At 42.8% G+C, this 19,653-nt stretch overlaps 1 long non-coding RNA gene across 1 annotated transcript; it reads left to right on the forward strand.

Moving 5' to 3' along the window:
* The first annotated feature begins 17,911 nt into the window (after nucleotides 1-17,911).
* LOC147673801 (uncharacterized) lies at nucleotides 17,912-18,816 on the forward strand. The gene is made up of 3 exons (XR_015302519.1): nucleotides 17,912-18,193; nucleotides 18,274-18,380; nucleotides 18,489-18,816. It is a non-coding gene; the product is annotated as an uncharacterized LOC147673801 (long non-coding RNA).
* The last annotated feature ends 837 nt before the right edge of the window (nucleotides 18,817-19,653 follow it).

Here is a 19,653-nt window from a genome sequence, read left to right on the forward strand (position 1 = left end):
CTGGCTTTGCGCCGCCGCTGCGTCACAAAAGTGATTCAACGGCCGCGCAAATGTGTCGTACGGGGCTTGTAAATCTGCCCCAAAGTTACTCTTGCATGGGCGTCTGTTTTTCATTTTGCATGTTTACTGGTTTGACTAAGAAGAAACTACAGTTTATGTTAGGGAGGGATGTTTATCGAGATGTAAGGCCACCCAAACTGGCTTGATATGTGATTGCACTACATGCCATAGTCGGCATTAGATGGACATAAGAAATAAAATGTGTTCGAAATATAATCTCCCCTAATGTATGCTGAACCAAGAATGAAAGCCTTCTTTCAAAAAGAGCTCGAACCTATAAAACATGTGAGGGCGCTTCCTCTATGTATTCCCTATATGCAGAGTGTTACATTTTTATGAGAAACATGAGCTTTCAATAAACTTCAGATATGATGTGTACATTCGGTGATTTGAATACCATTTGTTTACCAAGAACGATGGTTACATGTTTTGCTTCGTGGTGTACTGGCACAAGTCTTGAAGCTTTCACATGACAGAAGTGAACTTCTTCCAAAAAAGTCAATAAAGGGATTTTTTCTATCTTTGCCGGTAATTATTACTCTGTTAGTGGACTGTCTTACAATCTGAAGTTTCAGCACTCGACTTCAAGTTATGGTTTGCTGCGATAGATGTTTCACCACACTGTGTGCTTCGTGGCTGCAGCTTCAAGGTGCAACTAGAATTCAATGACCGTCAGGGAGGAGGGATTATGTGTCATTTCATTTTAAGCTACTTGCTTCCTGTAAGGAGAACCAGAACTTCCAGTCCTCCCTTTACAGTTGCTCTCATTTAGTGATGGTTTAAAGAGGAGCATGGCATGCTGACAGGTGCATCTCCCTCTCAAGCTGTCCTCCTTTGCAAGCAGATGCCAGGGAGGCAAAGCCTGACCACGAGTAAGATGGCTGACTTCTAAAGTCGCTCCACCATGATTGCTCACTAGAGTCAGATTGTTCACCCTGTATAGCGATTGCTGTTGCTAAATTTTTAAGGTGGGTTTGGATTATACGCACTTGCACTTTACAGTCCCTAGAAGCTAGCTAAAGAATTCTAAGACATCTAAAAACGCAAGAACGATCTTCATTTTATGCATAATTTTAGTTGTTTAAAATACTCTTTTAAAAATTTTAATTCTGTAAATGACAGCAATTAAGATTTAATATACTTTTTAACATTGAATTTTGCTATGCAATATTTATAGTGTTTGTGATGGGATGTATACCCTGCTTATATGACATGCTGTCGAATAAAGCCTTGAAAAATTGATTGATTGCTCACTACTGCTTTTTATCTTGCCGCAATGAAGTCCATGCCCACTCCTCATGACATATATAGAGCTTTGCAGGAGTGCAGATTGAAATAAGATCCTCTACAACATTTACAGCGCTGATGCGAAATTACTCCTCATTGGGACCCTGGATGATCTTCTGACTCCAAGAGCATCTACTGAATCCATCTGCCCCCTATTCCTGGGTGGTCTATGGTCCTGTGAGTATAGCAACGACTCTCCTGGGATTGCAATTGCTAACAGTCAATCTGTGGATAGCTGCACATGTGCTACTTCGCCCTACATCACCGATCGATAACATGGAGCAAGAACCAGATCTGCTCCGGTGAGCGGGGTTGAGCAGTTTGAACAGGATAATTCGGCCTTTTTCCCATAAAGCTCAGGTACCACTCCTGATCCCACTGCCTCCTTCCTTGGTTGCACACTGATTTTTTGAGCCCATCACATTGGCTGAAGTCGTCTGGCCTGCTCCATCTTACCTGCTTCGCTCACTGCAGCCTTCCTCCCTGCCATTAAGTTAAAGAGCAGCCATCTTGTTTTGGGTTCAGACGTGTGAACTGCACCTGTATTCTATCTCACAAGCCATCTCCCACTGTCTATGTGCCTGTGCTCACAGCACACCTCTTCACTCTCACATGTTTGGGTGTAAAAGTTGCTTTGTCATCTCCCAACATTATAGAGTGGGCACACTGATAAAGACCATTGCCTTTGTCCTGATAAAACCTCAACTACATTGCTCTGTATAAACTTTGTCCTGATAAAACCTCAACTACATTGCTCTGTATAAACAATTGGATCACTGGATGAGGGTGGTGGAATCCCCGCTGAGGCAACCAACACATCCTTGTCAGGGTGAACCATAAACGTCATAAACAGTAATAAAGTGATAACACATGAAAAATCGCAAACCATATCAGAAAAATAGAGCCAATATTTAATAAATACAATGTTACCAGAATTATGAAAATCCAATCAGTAGAATGGAGATATGCAATTTTAAAGTCTTAGTAAAAGTAGCGCCTAAAGGACAAAATCTCCACTTGAGGTCATCTGATTGTGCTAGACCGGGGAAAAGTCACACGTTTAGGCTGATCACGATGGAGCACAACCTGGATACAAGGACCAGGTTAGCTCTGCTGAAATTGTTACCTTCTCAAAGTCTGGCATGAAGAGTTCCATTTGCCATGAAGGAGGCTGCAAGGATGAGCAAGGGCGCCATGGATGGCCATCACTATAGCGCAAGGAGCAGGCGGGATGTCGTGGATGGACACCACAGTAGTGAAAAGATCTGCTCAGGTGTATTAGATAGTTGCTGCTGGAGCTTCACATTTGCGGTCACCAGAGGCTGCCATTGCTGTAGAGCATATCTTGCATTGCCAGTCATCACTGTAGGGTGAAGAGTTTGGTTCACCAGAGTATTGCGTTGGTGGTCGTTGTGGGCCGCAGAGTCTTTGTGCAAACTGACCCATTTGCAGTTGTGAAGAGCCCAGCATTTCAGGGTTTCACCTTTCTACTTAGGAGAAGCTCAACCTGATGCCCACCAAGGGTTCAGGGGCTGTGGATTCACCCCTTGCGGATCAGGAACTCACTCAAGGAGAGGCCAGCCAGGCTCAGGCATGTCCAGTTGTAGGCGGGTCCAGTGCAGCAGGTCAGCTGGGCAGCTTCAGGGGAGCTCCTGGTGTCACTCAGTTCAGACTGGGATGAAGAGAGCTGGTCCGTCTTCTATCTTAGAGAGAAAAGCACTCTTCAAGCAGTGGGGCAATCCTCTGATACCAGCAATGGAGACCTCTAGTAGTAGAACTGTCCTTCTATAATGTCCCCAGTTCCAGGAGTACCCCAAAGAGTGGCTTTGAAGGTCCAATATGTATACCTGGTTTCATCTTTGTGTGTGGGAACTCCCTATTCTACCCCCATTTTTGGTTCTGGAAAAGGATTCAGTTCACCTAAAGCCATTAAAAAAAGTCTGGTGTTACAAAAGGGAAGTGTCAAGTTCCTTTGTGTGTGCTGGAGGCAAGCCCACAGAAGTGCAAGTGTGGCAGGGCACAGCTTCACTCCTAACAATCTTGGCCAGATGGCCCATGCTGCCTCTACTAGTCCACTTTGTGTCATTGTTTTGGAAGTATACACAAACCCAACAGCAGAACCATTCACAGTCTTGTGACCCAAGATAGTGGCAGAAGGCAGAAATGGCTAGGACTAGAAAATGCCAACTTTCTAAAAGGCTGGCTGATGAGGGGTTATACCACAAAACCAGCCTCAGGAGTGCTGTTTCCATTCCAGGGAGGACTCTGCTTTGCAGTTCCCATGAGGACAAGTGTCTAAACTGATTTGCATATGGCTTGGTCCAAACTGTAGTGGCATAGTGAGTAGAAGAATACAGGATTTAATCTAAGAAAGGTACCCCCTGAGGATACTTCATAGGCCTAGGAATAAGGAGGAAAACCATTGCGAACCAAATAACACTCCCACTTGACCTGTATTGATATTCATTAAGTCATATGCATATGCATACAGTTGTTTATCTTGTTATTAAATTGTAAAAACATTTTAATATACTTTATCAGTGTTCATTTATTTTTTCATTACTTAATTAAAAACATCTTATGAGACCACCACAAATACATAAGTGCTTGTATACAATTCTTCAACATATTAACACAAAAACTATTTGTCTTGTGCAGATGAACAATTATAAAAATATAGCGGCATATACATTAATGGTTACAGAGAAATCTTCCCCCTACAGTCAACCACACCTAATCAGTCTCACCTCACACACACTGACACACTGCTGTTACCTCCTCTCATACTAATGCTACCCATTCAATTACACACCCTGCTGAAATTAACAGCAGAGATGTATCAGTAAAATTAGCTGTTATGGTGTTGCAGGTTTGAAACTAGAAAGAACAAGTTTGACGCATGTTTCAGCGTGATTACTAATTTCTCACCACCTGCATCAGGGCCACCCCTTTTATTTGTATAAAGGTGAGTGGAATGGGTATCATCGGAGTACCCATAGAGCTATCGGCACGATCGAAAAGATTCCTGAGAATCCTAAAGATAAGCTAGTTGCATTCACCACACGGTTAGGGATTTAATTTCAATGCTTATGCAGCAGATATATCATATAGGTGGCACTGGTATCCGGGATTACATGCTGGGGAGGAGCTCCGGTTTTGAAGCCATAAAGGGAATAAGCCCAAATATTTAAATGCTGCAACTACAGGCAAGTTTCTTAAAATGAGATTGATTTGCCGTCAAGGCCTTTTCTGAGGTGAACCCGTGCCTAAGGCATACTGTGGCGTGGCATATCGCGGGAAATGTAACAGGACAACAGAATACATTTTCACCAGTTAATAAAAAGATACACAACAGTATGTATATGCCTATGACTTAATGAATAGAGAAATGGGCAGCCCTTCGAGCCCTAGTAGGCCCATAAAGAAGCAATACAGGTAAAGTGGGAGTGCTATTTGGTTCGGAACAATGGATTTAAACAAGATATCTTGACTGGGGGGGTGAATGTTTGATTCACTCAACATTCCGTCCATCATTTGGTGCCGCAGCAAATTTCTAATAGTGAAATTTTCAGAATTGTGACTTAAAATCTGACTATACCATTAAAGAGGATTTTAAATTATAATTAATTAATTAATCTCAGATATTGGTAATTATTAGGGCTGTATCCCAGTCCATGGTTATTTTGTAAACCAGGACACCTTAGTTTTGACCCAGCCACACGCAAATTAGTCTCAACCCTGCTCCAATGGGAAACAGTTAATTCTGAGCTGCCAGGCCAGGTCCTTCTAATTAAAGCAGGACCAAGATTGATTTGCAAACAGCTGGATCCAAACTAAGGGGCTCATTAGTATTGCCGATAATCTGCATCCTCTGGGCCGGCGTAAGCCACCGCCGGCACGGAGGATGCGGATTATCCGCTGCAGACTGAAAAAAGACCCCTGCCAGATTGGGATGGCTCGGGGGATCTATTTTCCGTCCGCCGCTTTAGCTCTAACATGGCTAACATGGCTGGCGGTGTCTATCAGACACCGCCAGCCATATTACGACAGCTGCGGTCATATGCCTTTCCACGGCGGCATTTCCGCTGTGGAAATGCATACGGTGTTGTCTTCGGGGGCCCGTTGCGGGCCCCCAGGGGTGAATGGGGGGTGCACATTGGGGGTACCTATGGTACCCCCCTGCATTGGGTGCATGAAGCGGAAGGCACCACGCAGTGCCTGCAGCTTCGTGCACGCAAAGGTAAACATGTTTTTTTAACATTGCGGCGTGTGCTGCTTCAGGCAGCACCCGCCGCGATGTTAAAAATACAGGATGTGACCGCCAGGGTGGCGGTCACATCCTAATTAGCACGGAGGGACCGCCGCTGCCCCTGCGGACAGTCCCCCCTCCTCTGGGTTGGCGGACGGATGCAGGTCCGTCCGCCATCCTAATAGGCCCCTGAGATGGCTGGGTGTGCAAAATAATGATAGACTGGGATGCGGTCAGGATAAATTCCTAGCGGCGGAGTTTAATTAAAACATTTCATCTATCACTTTTTGTATACGTGAGTGTGTTGCTCTAAGTGGGGCGGGTAGGTTCAGATGTGGGTCCAGTACACACTGCGTTACTGGAACCAAGCTATGCCAGGCTGATGAACCCATAACAAGGGCAAAACCGTTTCTGGGTTGCTTGTGTTCCAGTTCAATAAGGACCTGGTCTTCCAGTTCAGGCTGAATTGTTGACATTGGAGCAGGGGGCATTTAAAAAAAATTGTATCTGCTCTTTTGTCCTAGCACGTTTTCCATCTAATATACAACAAAGCAGACTAGTCTTAATTACTTCATTTAATTACGGTGTTATACCGATGGCACTTGAGGAAAAACAAAAAAGTACACATTCACAGTTATGTTATGGAGTATATGTCAATGTAAAAACATAGAGCATTAATTTAATACATTTGATTGCATTTAAATTTGCTTTTTTATTATTCTAACCGCTTTTCTAGAAACTTCGGAGACATACATTATTTTATTATTTATTTTTGCAAAGGTAATGTTATAACTTCAAATGTATTTTATTTTTCTGTTTACCTTTTGTAGATGGCATATGCTTGTAGCTGATGATTCAAAGGTTCCTTTTCAGGATGCTTACTTTATGAATTTCCTGCCCCAAATACCTCTCTAAATGTAATTAATATCTCTGTTTGCAGGTGTCTTGATAAAAGCCCATTTGCTATCGTATTTTCATTACTGTGGAGTAATGCCTGCAGGACAATCCATTAGTCTGCAAGGAGACTCTCCTCTGTTTTACATGGTGTATAACAATGTCACCGTGGCTTTTGTGAGAGTTGTCTACAGCTTACTTTATCATACTATGCACTGAAATAAAGCAGACAAATGGCGTCCATTGTTGTTACAGCACATGAGCTCCCTTTTCGGTGATTGCAAAGTTACTGTCTCTAGACGCTGAAAAGCGAAAATAGATGTTTATCCAGGGAATATTCTATAATGTGAGCAATGAACATTGTCACAAAATTATTGCCCTGTTAATTAAAATCATCCTACTCCTACACATATGTTTTTTCACAAAATAACCAATGATAATGAACCAATCCTATTCTATGTTTACAGGAACTATAACAATTAATCGCAAGGTATTTGTACATCAATTAACTAGTATTCAATAACTACACTTAAAAAATGTACCTCAAATCAACAACGCTCATTTTGGCGCATTCAGTGCACTTTTGACTATCGTTTTTTCACCGTACACTCGGTTCTTATATGTTAAAACATAGCAGGACATTTTGACAATACATGGTACATGTCTACGCACAACTTGACAATTACATTGCTCCCGCTTTGTGTTTTTTTTAATGCAAACCCAAAACAAAGTATTGTGAATGGGTTTACAAACCAAGAGAAATCGTGATTTGTGTTGGATTGTGGCCCAAAGTAACTCAACACTCTGTAATGCCCTGCCTTATATTTATTTGTGTCAAGCGGGCGTTTCCGTGGTGGTGCATGGGCTTACCCACTTCCCATGCAACCACACATGGGTTTTGATGCAAATTCCTTTCTACTAAGAATTGGCAGACAGGGATTTGTGCCAAAATTCTTGTCTCGTGGCGGTAGGCATAACAAGGATTTTTTTTTTAATTTCTCTCGTTTTTTTCCCACTTTTTATGTGTGCTACATTGTGCATCAAATATGCAAAGTGGAAAGTGTCTTAAAGTGTGTTTTTTACTGGAAGGGACACCTTCTAGCACAAAACCTATGCTTCCCACAACGCAGACACCCTTGCAATACTGCAAAAGGGTGTCTTCCTTGATACATAATAGCCAAAATTGCACCAGAGCAGGGAGAGAGCAGAACAGCAACACATCTTACTACACAGTGTCATGTTCTATTCTCTTGCTTTCACACAATGCAGAACTCTACTTGCTGCACTGCGTTGCACAACTTAAAAAGTATTATAGTCTTGATATATATGCGGACAGAGTACATGTACTTTTGAAAACATTAACAGCACAGAAGTCAGGTTGTTCAAATAGCAAACTCACAGTGATGACCACCTAATTAAATTAGATAGGTCATTAACACTGTATATTTCTAAATTCAACCTGTTGACAATTTTAATTTTCTTGAAACAACATAAAAATGCCCTCTGTTTAATTTGCTACAAAATGTCTGTATTCTCCAGTATTTTCCCTAAATGTTAAGCTAACAGGGCCATTTCTAGGTGTTTTGCCGCCCTAGGCGAAAATCGAAAAGTGCTGCCCCCTCCCTTTTACTACCATCATTCTCAAGCCTCATCACTCTCTCCCCCTGTCATCCAGGCTAGAAGAATGAATGCTTTCAGCCCTGTCAAGAATCCCGCATCAGACTTTAGACATGTGCATTTCAGTGTGGTGGTCTTCATCTCCGCACTGAAATGCAATGTCACGCCTTATAGTGCCTCAGCTGTCAAGCGCCTGGCAAAGCTGCCAAGGTTTCAGATTGCCATGTGTGACATTCTCATAATTTCAGCTTAACTATGAGTGACATTTTAATGACTATTTGTGACACATTCTCTCGAGCAAAATCAACCAATAAAGATGAGGGAAACATAAATATTAGAAATTAAACCCATATAAGCAACGAGAAACTCAAAGAGTATCTTAAAACTGTTGCAAAGTACCAGAAATTTAAGGGCATTCACATAGTGTCCTTGTAACTTGATCATACTGTTAAACTGGGCAAGATGGCCCGGTGCTGGAGATATTGACATTTTGTCTAGCATGTTATTTTTATTATTATTATTATTTATTTTTGTAGAGCGCATAGTCACCCTGAGGTATCCCAGCGCTAGGAACCCTATCTCTTAAATTCAGCGGGACCGAGGGCAAAACAAAGTTAAAAAAAGGAGGGTTGGGGGGGGGACAGAAGATCAGTTAATGAGTGGAGAGGAGTCATTGGGGAAAAAGATGAGTCTTCAGTCGCTTCCTGAAGCGCAGGTATTGTGGTTCGAGCTGCAGGTCGCGGGGGAGCGAGTTCCAAAGGCGTGCAGTTTGTACTGAAAAACGTCTTCCTCCTGAGCGGGCTTTCTTGAATCTGGGGGTAGTGATGAAGTTTTCTGTGTCCGAACGAAGGGATCTGGTGGATTTGTAGGGAGTGATGAGTTTACTAAGAACTGGGGGGCCTTGATTTCGTATAAGTTTGTGGACTAGGCATAAGGCCTTGAATTTGACTCGCTCCCTTATAGGAAGCCAATGGAGGAGTTTTAGAGCAGGTTTAGCGGAAGTTCTGGCAGGCGTATTTGTGATAATCCGGGCCGCAGTATTCTGGATTCTCTGAAGCTTGTTGAGGGTGGCTTCAGGAGCGCCCAGGTAAATCACATTGCTAAAGTCGAGCCTCAATAGTATTAGGCCTTGAATGAGCAATTTTTGGGAGTTGAAGGGCAAGAGGGGCAGGACTTTCCTCAGAGATTTCAAGAGTCCGAAGCAGGTCCCGGCTACTTTCTTTGCCTGCACTGTGAATGAGAGGTCAGTGTCGATCCACACACCTAAACTTTTTACCTCTTCTTTTGGATCGGGTGGGGGGCCCAGACAAGCTGGCCAGATGTTCGGGGAGAGTGTGAGCCCTTTCGGGCCGAGGAGCAGGACTTCAGTTTTGGTACCGTTTAATTTTAGGGCTGAATTATTCATCCAACAGTGGACCTGCGTAAGGCAGTTGAATAGGTCTGCTGGTTGTTGTCTGGGGTGGGATAGAGACACCACTAGTTGTGTGTCGTCAGCGTAGCTGACGACGCTCACTCCGAATGGGGTGATGACCTCCTCCAATGTGGACATATAGATATTAAATAATGTGGGGCCCAGGGAGGAGCCCTGAGGCACACCACATTGGAGGGGAATTTCGGAGGAGTTATAGCGCCATGGGCGCCGCCCATGGCTCTATAACTAGGTGAATTGCAAGCAGCTCTAGTCAACCTGCTGAGGCACCCTACCCCATCTCAGTTACACTACACTAAAGTGTGCTAACGCGTCACTGCTCAAACTGAGCAGAGAAAGACTGCGTGACTGCACACATCTCAGACTAAAGAAGCTCGGCAGACAGCTCAGAATGCACTCAATTTTATAGCACCCATACAAGTAGCAAGTGTAACTAGATACTGGGCTCTGAGGGCACACTTACTTCTTTCTGAGGCGGGAGGCCAGCAAGGGAACCTGCGCCACGGCAATTAGTGGGCCTTGTGGTGGCTGCATGGAGTCACAGCAGAGGTGCAACTTGAGCCAAATTTCGGGGGGGCTAAGAAAAAATTGGGGGGGGGGGCTCATTCTTCCAGCAATGGGCAGAGTGGAGATGAAGGGGTTCTAAGAAATGGTGAATAAAGAACAAATCCTTGTTAGCAGGCAAAAGGTCTTTTAAAGACCTGTGAAGTACTCGGGTTCGGCTGTGTGTGTGCCCGGGTTGCCATACACGACAGGGGGGCCAAAGCTCTTTGAGCCCAATGGGCGTTGCGCCGCGAGTCACAGCCTGGCAATTTTGGCTCGGCACTGAGCTCTCGGCTGGATACTGGACAGCACACTAGACACACTGTTCAGCTAGCTCCTTCGGTGGCAGGATATTGGATGTTGGCATGTGGTGCTGCCAATGTCATATTCATTGCCAGGCAACAGCCAGGCCAGTGTGAGCGGCTAGTAGCATTGAGCCAAGTGGTTTGAGGTGGATCGAGTCCATCAGAGGAATCGCTAGTATTAGACCCTGATACGGCGGCGGGGCAAGGTGTGTTGCATTGCTCACTCTCTCAGCTTTGCAATCCAGGCACGCAGGTTATCGGTCCCAAGCGCAGTGTGAGTCCTCCACGCTCAACCTTATCCTCGCTGTCGTGCGGACCAGTTGCTTTGGCCCTTAGCCCCACTCACAGAGTCAGGGCAGCAGCAGCTGCTCCAGTCCAGGCATCCCGTGGCAGAAGTCGATTAGTAGCTCAGCCAATCCCTGCAAGCGGTGCAAAATAATCAGCCCCACAGCTCTAGTCGCCTTCACCTGGAGCTTCTCCTGGCCGTCTCACATCCTATGCAGCGCAGGGACGCACGCTGGGGGCCGCAGGCAGCGATATCATCAGCAGCACCCCCTCTGGGTATCAGTTTTTGGGCATAACGGCCGTGGCTTGGAGGGATCCTCTACGGTCTTGCGACCTTCGTTCTGATCGTAGTGTGGGACAAGCTCTGCCTGGCACTCTCCATTTGATAGGCCTGAGACATGCCCCTGAGCTGCACTGCGCAGCAGCCCAAAACTTCTGAAGAACTGCCACAGTGTCCCACCTATTGTTTTTGAAACAACTCTGACTGTGACGTCTATTAATTACTTTGCACCACTTTGCAGGCTGAGCTCTAGCAGCTGAGCTGGAGCCCCCAAGCCTGTCAGGATGACCAGCTAACACTGCAGCTATTTCTCATGCATTATAGCACCCCATCTTTAGATATAAAAGAACTTGTATTTTGCCCCCCTCCCCCTTTGCCGCCCTCCCCCTTTGCCGCCCTAGGTGGCCGCCTAGTCCTGCCTATTGGTAGAAACGGCCCTTAGTATATTTTCAGAGTCAGCCATGTTGACTACTCACATTGGATGTTTGCATCTGCATATTCTGCATGAAGACAACATTTATGGGCACTTCCACATCAATATATCTGAAATATGCTCCACCTGTATGTTATTAGGTTAATGCAATTAACCAAGTATGGATAGAGACAAAAGGTTGAAGGCTGAGTGACTTTTGTGGTGAGCTTGCACACTTTCTTTCTTTATAGCATGCATGTGGTTTTCCTTTGTAATGTCACTCTACTGTCATGAGGAAGGCACGAGGTAAACACAGCGTTTTATCACTCGTGTCTACTTCATATGTCACTCTGAAATTGGAACGGGCTACACTCATAAAAGGGGATTGCGTATGTTTTCAAACAGGGTGGGAGTTTATATATTACGGGGGACCGTCGGTTGGGCATTCAACAGTTGTACCTACTTGAGAGCAGATGCCTTCTGAATAAATAACCAGGTCCTGGGCACTCACAGACCGGAGGAATTAGAACAATTCACTACATGTAAGTCCATAATAAAAGTCCATTCAAGAAAATCGCAGAGGAGTTGTCTCTAATTTCTTTTAATTTTCTTTGTGTTGACAATCAATCAGCATAGAGAAACCGTCCGACACGTGTTTCGTCAGGGTCAAGTGGACCTCTGACTCTTCAGGCTGTGCTGGTGTGAGCAAGGTGGTGTAATCGAGATGCCAGTGATAATTCCAACCCGACACGTCTATAATGGCGGGTATATTTGGCTTTGCCAAGTCTGTAGGGATGTCTGGATCCACGGGTGCGGGATTCATCCGTAGCCACGGTAATGCACATGTAGGGGTATTCAAAGTTTACGGTTTGGGTAAAATGTAAGCTGAAATCCCCAGCATTTGCGTCGAATCCACATGAGCGAGGGAAGTTTTACAACGTTGACACGAATATGTGTCTACGTAAGTGGATAAGTACAAGGAACATCCTCCGTGGCTCGCCTCCAGAAAATAGTGATGAGCCTTCTGAATAAACTCAGGATTGTTAACAGCACTTTCTCCAAGTCTTCTCATTTTCGGTTTTTGGTCCCGACTTCCTACACTGGCGACAAGCGGGCATGTAGCCACACAGTGGATTATTTCTAGTTTGTATATTTCTTCATCACAACTATTTTAGAGCTTGGTTATTGGGCATTCATTGCTGACATCGACCATTTCACCAAAGTTATTGGAGCATCGATTTACCTCCTGCCATTAGTTTAGGGTCCTGTGTGTTTTCAGTGTGTATTGGGTCACTAACATGCAGTTTGCATGCTGAGAGGATACCTTTGTCTTTTGCCATGCCCTTCTCCGAAATTCATTGGAGTTTCATGGGCTGTTAATCAGGGTTTTGAGGATTGTTAACTATTACCTGCTGTGAGAGAGCCTGCTGTTCTTTTGTTATTTCCATTTATGATCGCCTTCCAAATTACGAGTTGCCAATTACCATAGCAGGTTATAAATCATTAATTTCAGCTGTTCATACGGAATCGGATCGGACAACGGTGACCACATTTATTATTTTATTACATTTAAAGTACTATTGTGCATTATACTAATATTTTACTGCTACGGTGATGCGCACACCACTATTTTAGTCAACGGTGACTACCTTTATAATTTAAAAATGTATTACAACGATTCCTAGACAACAGTGACTACTTTTATTTTTTTTAGATGTATTTTAACTGTTAATTTATACTTTTCTCACCTTGCATTTACCTTCCACTATTATGTCTAGCATTGTACCTCCTCCCTCGTTTCGCACTGCACCTGGGGAGCCTCCCATGGACTGGGCAACATGGGAGGCTGTGTTCTTAGTGTATGTAGACATTTTAGAAGGGGAAGAGTGTGAACCTGAAAAGAAATAATCCTTACTTAAACATTGTCTAGGTGAGAGTGGATTAAAGGAATGTAAAAACCTAGCAGCTTTAGTCAATCCGGGTAATATTAATGTTTGCTAGTATGTATCCAAACAATTTTGTTTAAGGTATGGTAGAAAAACTAATGTGGTAATGGAACAATTTATATTTTATTCTAGAAAACAATATCCTGATGAGTCTATTGAGGACTCTGGGGCCAATTACGATGGCGGGTGGATCGCCCTCGCAGAGCCGCCGATGGTCACTGCTGGCCTGGCGGGGGCGATCCGCCCACCATCCAGACAGCAAAGACCCCCGCGATATTATGATGGCTGGGGGGGTCCGTGGTGGACGAAAAGACCGTCGGACACTTTTTCACCGGTCGACTCGTCGACCTGCAGAAAACAAGGTAATATGGTGGCGGTGTCTGCAAGACACCGCCATCCATGTTACAATACAGGCAATCACTCGCCTTTCCATGGCGGATGGAAAGACAGTCCGCCAGTTTTTCACCGGTCGACTCGTCGACCGGCAGAAAACAAGGTTAATACGGTGGCGATGGCTGCAAGACACCGCCATCCATATTACAATGCAGGCAGCCACTCATCTTTCCATGGCGGCATTGCTGCCATGGAAAGGCTCGCGGTCCCTGATGTTGGGGGACAGTAGCGGGCCCCCAGGGTGTTGGGGTGCTGGGGTGCACATGGGGGTGTACCCCCCTGCATTGGCATGAACAAAGTGGCAGGCACTGCACAGTGCCTGTCAACTTGTGCATGCCAATGCACATTGTGCATTCCCAGCAGTGTGGCGAGGGGTGCTGTTAGCACTGCCCGCCACAATGCTGGGAATAGGGGATGCCACTGCCACCATGGCGGTGGCATCCTGATTGCAGGTGCGGGACCGCCCCACCCCTTGCGGACGGTCCCGCATTTCCCTACGGTGGCAGGCGGACACAGTCCACCCGCCATCGTGATCGGCCCCTAAGTGTCTATACTTAGATCTCTGGCAGTTACATGTGATTTTGAGCATATCTCCTATGAACAAGTACTTAGTGACCAAATGAAAGATTATGGACCAGTACTGACATGTCGCTCAGTGCTGCTATTGAGATTGCCAAAGGCACTAAGCACTCTGAGAAGTTTGAGCAAAAGTTAAGGAGTGTTGTGATAAGTGATATCCACATTGTACATAAGGATAAATCCACAGTGAAGAAGTCTTATAATCAGAACAATGATTCCATGCAAACAAATTATGTAAAACCTAAGTGGCAGAAAATGATGGGAGAAGAAATGTCCCATTATGTTACAGGTACGGCAGTAGTGCACACCTTGTAATGTGAAGGTGTATCCTGCAGTGGACAAAGTATGCTCAAGATGTGGCAAGAAAAGGCCTTTTAGCAGAGTCTGCAGGTCAGCTCCTAGAAGGGTGAACATTGCGCAGGGTTATGAGGAATATGATAGTCCAAATGATAGTAGTGAACATGGTTTAATACACTGTTAAACACTTGTAGGGGTCCTAATTCCACAAAATTTCCTCTGTGTGCAGTTACAATTGATGGAGTTGAACTATGCGTACTTGTGGACTCTTACATCTAATACACCATCATTCCACATGATATTTGTAAGAAATATGGCATAATAAGAACCTGCTTCTTCATGATGTAGCACCTGGAGGGTATACTGGCCGCAATATTGATTTAATTGTTTTTTGGGGGGTTAAAATAGAATTTTCTGGATAAAGAACATTCAAGTAGATTTACGTGGCTAGAAATGGACAATCATCGTTAGGTTGGCCACACCAAGAAGAAATGGGAATCAAATTAGATCCTACTGCTTCGCCTCCTGTGCATACAATTGCTTTAAAAGTTACTGAGCAGAGGAACGTACCAAATTTAGTTTGGATTTATAATCACAGTTTCCCAATCTTTTCAGTTGCAACTTAGGGGACTACAGAGGATTTTGGCACAGCATTAGGCTACATAAAGGTTCAGTGCCCATTCGCCATAAAGTGCGCTATATACCTTTATCATATAGAAGTAAACTTATGGATATCTTACATGATATTTGTCAAAATAACATTAGTAAACCTGTTGAATCTTCTTCATGGGAATTTTCTGGATAAAGAACATTCAAGTAGATTTACGTGGCTAGAAATGGACAATCATCGTTAGGTTGGCCACACCAAGAAGAAATGGGAATCAAATTAGATCCTACTGCTTCGCCTCCTGTGCATACAATTGCTTTAAAAGTTACTGAGCAGAGGAACGTACCAAATTTAGTTTGGATTTATAATCACAGTTTCCCAATCTTTTCAGTTGCAACTTAGGGGACTACAGAGGATTTTGGCACAGCATTAGGCTACATAAAGGTTCAGTGCCCATTCGCCATAAAGTGCGCTATATACCTTTATCATATAGAAGTAAACTTATGGATATCTTACATGATATTTGTCAAAATAACATTAGTAAACCTGTTGAATCTTCTTCATGGGTTTCTCCAATTGTAATTTCTGGCATATCTTCAGTCGAGCTCAGGCTTTGCATTGATGTGTGCAGTCTTAACAGTGTTATATGGGTGGATGCACACCCTTTATCTAACTTACACAAGATGGTCACCACCTTAACTGGAGTAAAAGTGTTTTTTTGTGTTGACTTAGCAAGTGCGATCACAAAATCATTTTGGATGAGGAATCAAAGAACTTAACTGCATTTATAACTCCAGGGGGGATATTTAGGTTTTGTCGAATGCCACTTGGACTTGCCAGTGCAGCTTCTGTTATTTAAAGGTTAATAAAAGGAACTCTTGATGGTCTTCAAGTTTTTAGCAATGATGCCAAAGAGCATGATCACAATCTGAAGATGGTTTGGCAGCTTTATCTGATAAAGGCCTTACTTTATGCCCTGACAAATGTAGGTTTAAACAAAATTTATTTGAGTACTTGGGTCATTGCATTAGTGGCGCTGTTATTCAACCTAAGCGGAACCATGTAGAAAATATCACTAAAGCTCCAACTCCCATGTCCATGGAAATAATTAGTGGCATTTCTTGGATTAACTGAGTTTTACTCAAAATGTATTCCAAACTATGCTGCCAAATTGGAACCTTTCAGATGATTATTAAAAAAATGCAAAGATCAATTGGACTGATGATATGTCTACTGCAATTAAAATGTTGAAGGAGTTCATTGTCAATGCACCATATTTGAAACCATTTGTTGTGAGAAAACAGTATGTTGTAATGGTAGATGCCAGTCATTGTGGTTCAGGAGGTGTGCTTGTACAAAAGGATCAGAGTAAGGAAAGGATAATTGCCTATGCCTCTGGGGTTTTGTGGGAAGCAGAATAAAATGACTCAGTGATTGAATTTTTACGATGTGTGTGGGGTGCAGAACATCTTATAACTTTCTTATGGAGAACAAGATTCATCATTCAAACAGACCATAAGCATTTGGTCAACATGATGGCGCCTGGTGGTGCTCTCCTCAAGATTAGCATTTAGAGTGCAAAACTTTGAGTGTAGTTTGGAATTTATGCATGTGAAAATCAATGTACATGCTGACAATATGTCCAGACTGCCTACCCCACCCAACATTATTGATTGCGTAGTGATGGATAAGGAGGACTGTGAAGTAGCCTTCACCCCACAGGATAACTTTGTTGGTACTGAGCTTCCTATTGTTCAAGAAACTAAATGGTTGAAGGAGATGAAAAAAGATGTCGAGCTCCGGGTGTTTAAGCAGTGGATTTTGCATGGATGGCCGGAGGAAAGGTAGATGATTGGAGAATTGAATAGCAGTAGAAAAGGGCATTGTAGTATGAGGGGGATAAGTTTGTCCCACCATTTAATTTGAGAAAAATGGTTGTTAACATACCCCATGAAGGCCACTTGGAGATGTAAAGCACTGGAAGGTGTGTCAAGGAGAGTTTTGGGGGGCCATGTGTAAATAGGTTTGTTGATCATCATGTAAGGCTGTGTGGCAAATGTATTTCCAGTGACAAATCTGCTAAGACCATATGTACTGATCCACAACATGTTGAATTTTCCCTTGCTCCATGGCAGAAAATGGGTTTAGAAACGATCGGTCCATTTGGGATACTGCCCAGGCAGCAGGCCTTTGGGATCATACTGATTGACTATTACTCTGAATGGCTGGATGACACAATGGTAAATGATGATACTTCACATCATGTTACATGATTTTTAGAAGAGATCTTTTGTAGGTAAAGAATTTCTCAGGAACTTTTGACTCATAATGTTCCCCAATTTTTCTGTGTGTTGATGAAGAACTACTTAGAGAAATGTGGAGTGACACAGGAAAATAGATGTGTTCCATCCAGAAGCAAATGGGCAAGTTGAAAGATTCAACCTCGTTGGTAAGGAAGCAATCCAGTTCGCTGTAAAAGGAGGTCGCAAATTGAGAAATGCATGGCAGCTGATGTTGTGAACATAAAAAACTCCTCCCAATTCTGTGAACAAAGTGAGTCCTTTTGAGTTGTTAAGAGAATGCAAACCTATTCGAGGTTATTTCCTTGGTGACTGAATAATAAACTCAATATCGTAGATGAAATTGCACAGGTGACTTTCAAAGGAATTAGACGCAGAGTGTAGGAGTATAAAAACAAAATGCATCCGTGCACACCCATATAGTAAAATAGAACGTCATGTTATTTTGGACATAGGTATCAAGACACCACTTAAGGAGGTGCAGGGAAGAACAGCCTGAATGCCATCATCAGATGCAAAACGAATTGGTATGTACATAGACTACATTCTTGAAAATAAAGATTAGAGTTAAGACATCCATACCCAGAATATACATAGCATCATCTGTGTACTTTACAGGCACAGCAAGATAACTCATTTCAGACGGTGCACATCGAAAGACTTACCTGCTTTAAGACACCATTGAATATGTGTCATCCACACTTCTAATAGTAAGTGACTCTGCGATAAGTATAAAAATAGGTTGCGAGTTTTAGAAGTAAGGTAAATAATTCCATACTCTTCTCCGTAGAATCCTACGATTCCACTAAACCTGATGCTAGTGGTTTAAATAAAAAATTAAAAGGAGATACAGTCGTCCTGAAAATTCTGAGAAGGATACCAATCCCTATACTTCAAGTAAGGGTAGTCATTATGTAATAAGTGAACACTACTAGAATAATCCACAACTACAAGTAACTCTCCATAGGGATAAAAAATATTAATCATGTGCATTCTCTTTTCTAGAAAGAAGTATAAAAACTTTTAATCTTCGTCCGTCCTGAGGAAGGTGCCATAATTGTAACCAACGCACCGAAACGCGTCGACAGTGGGACTTTTTAATGTTTATGAAATGTATTTGTTCAGTGTTAACTTGTAATTATGAAAGTACATGATTTTAAATATTGTGTGTGCTTCTGAGATAGACACCGTAATTGGAATTGTTAGATAGTGTTTATATAAGACTGTACCAGAGCACCGAATCAAAGTATATATTGAATGCAATTTTTAAAAATAGGATTTCATTGAATACAAATGTTTTTATGAAAATAAACCTTGAGTTACAAAAATGATACTTTAGTGTGGAGCTCGAATACTTGTCTAGTGTGTCACAGTTACAGACCGAAAGTCACTGATTTATTTAAAGGGGAGAAACAGTGTTCAGAACAGCATGAGAGAAATGTTTTCTTAGATGTGGGGAAACGAGGGTGCAAGTGAAGTTTTGGTTTGAAAGTGGGTGATAGTGGCAAGGACATCTCTAGAAGTTTGAGGTCCTGCAAACCACCCAGGAGGTGCTAGGATTATAAATTTCACTTCAATAGGTGTTGGAACTAAATGTTCAATTGATTTAATGGCATTAACTGTAGAAACGATCAGACAAGAAAGAACAATTTTCCCTTACCTACCACATAATTGAAAAATGCAACTACTGCAATATAGGTGACAAAAACTAGACCATAACTTGCAATATTACAACAAAATATATATTATTTAGTTCATTTTTATAAATATATGCTCCATAAATTTACTTCAAATAACATTGTTTCAAGAATTCATTAAATATGGTGAGATTTATAATTTTTATACAAACAAAATATTTTTATAAATACAGAAAAAGAGAACACAAGAAAATAACATCAAATGTAAATGAGTCAGACATTTATAACAAATCAAATGACTGAAGACTAATACATGTTTGAAACAGCCCCTGGAAAAAGGAAAAAAGATAACAACATCCAAACACATTCATAACAATCTCCACATTCTCACTCAAACTTCACACATTCCCATAACATTTAAAACACGGAAGAAAAATCATGAGTGCAGGTCTCGGAGGTCAATGAGAGACCCCGCACTTGGTCGACGCGTTTCGGCGGCTCAAGGCCACCTTCTTCAGGACCACTTCCGATAA

The sequence above is a fragment of the Lissotriton vulgaris genome, chromosome 12 (assembly GCF_964263255.1).
Source record: "Lissotriton vulgaris chromosome 12, aLisVul1.2, whole genome shotgun sequence".
Classification (NCBI taxonomy): Eukaryota; Metazoa; Chordata; class Amphibia; order Caudata; family Salamandridae; genus Lissotriton; species Lissotriton vulgaris.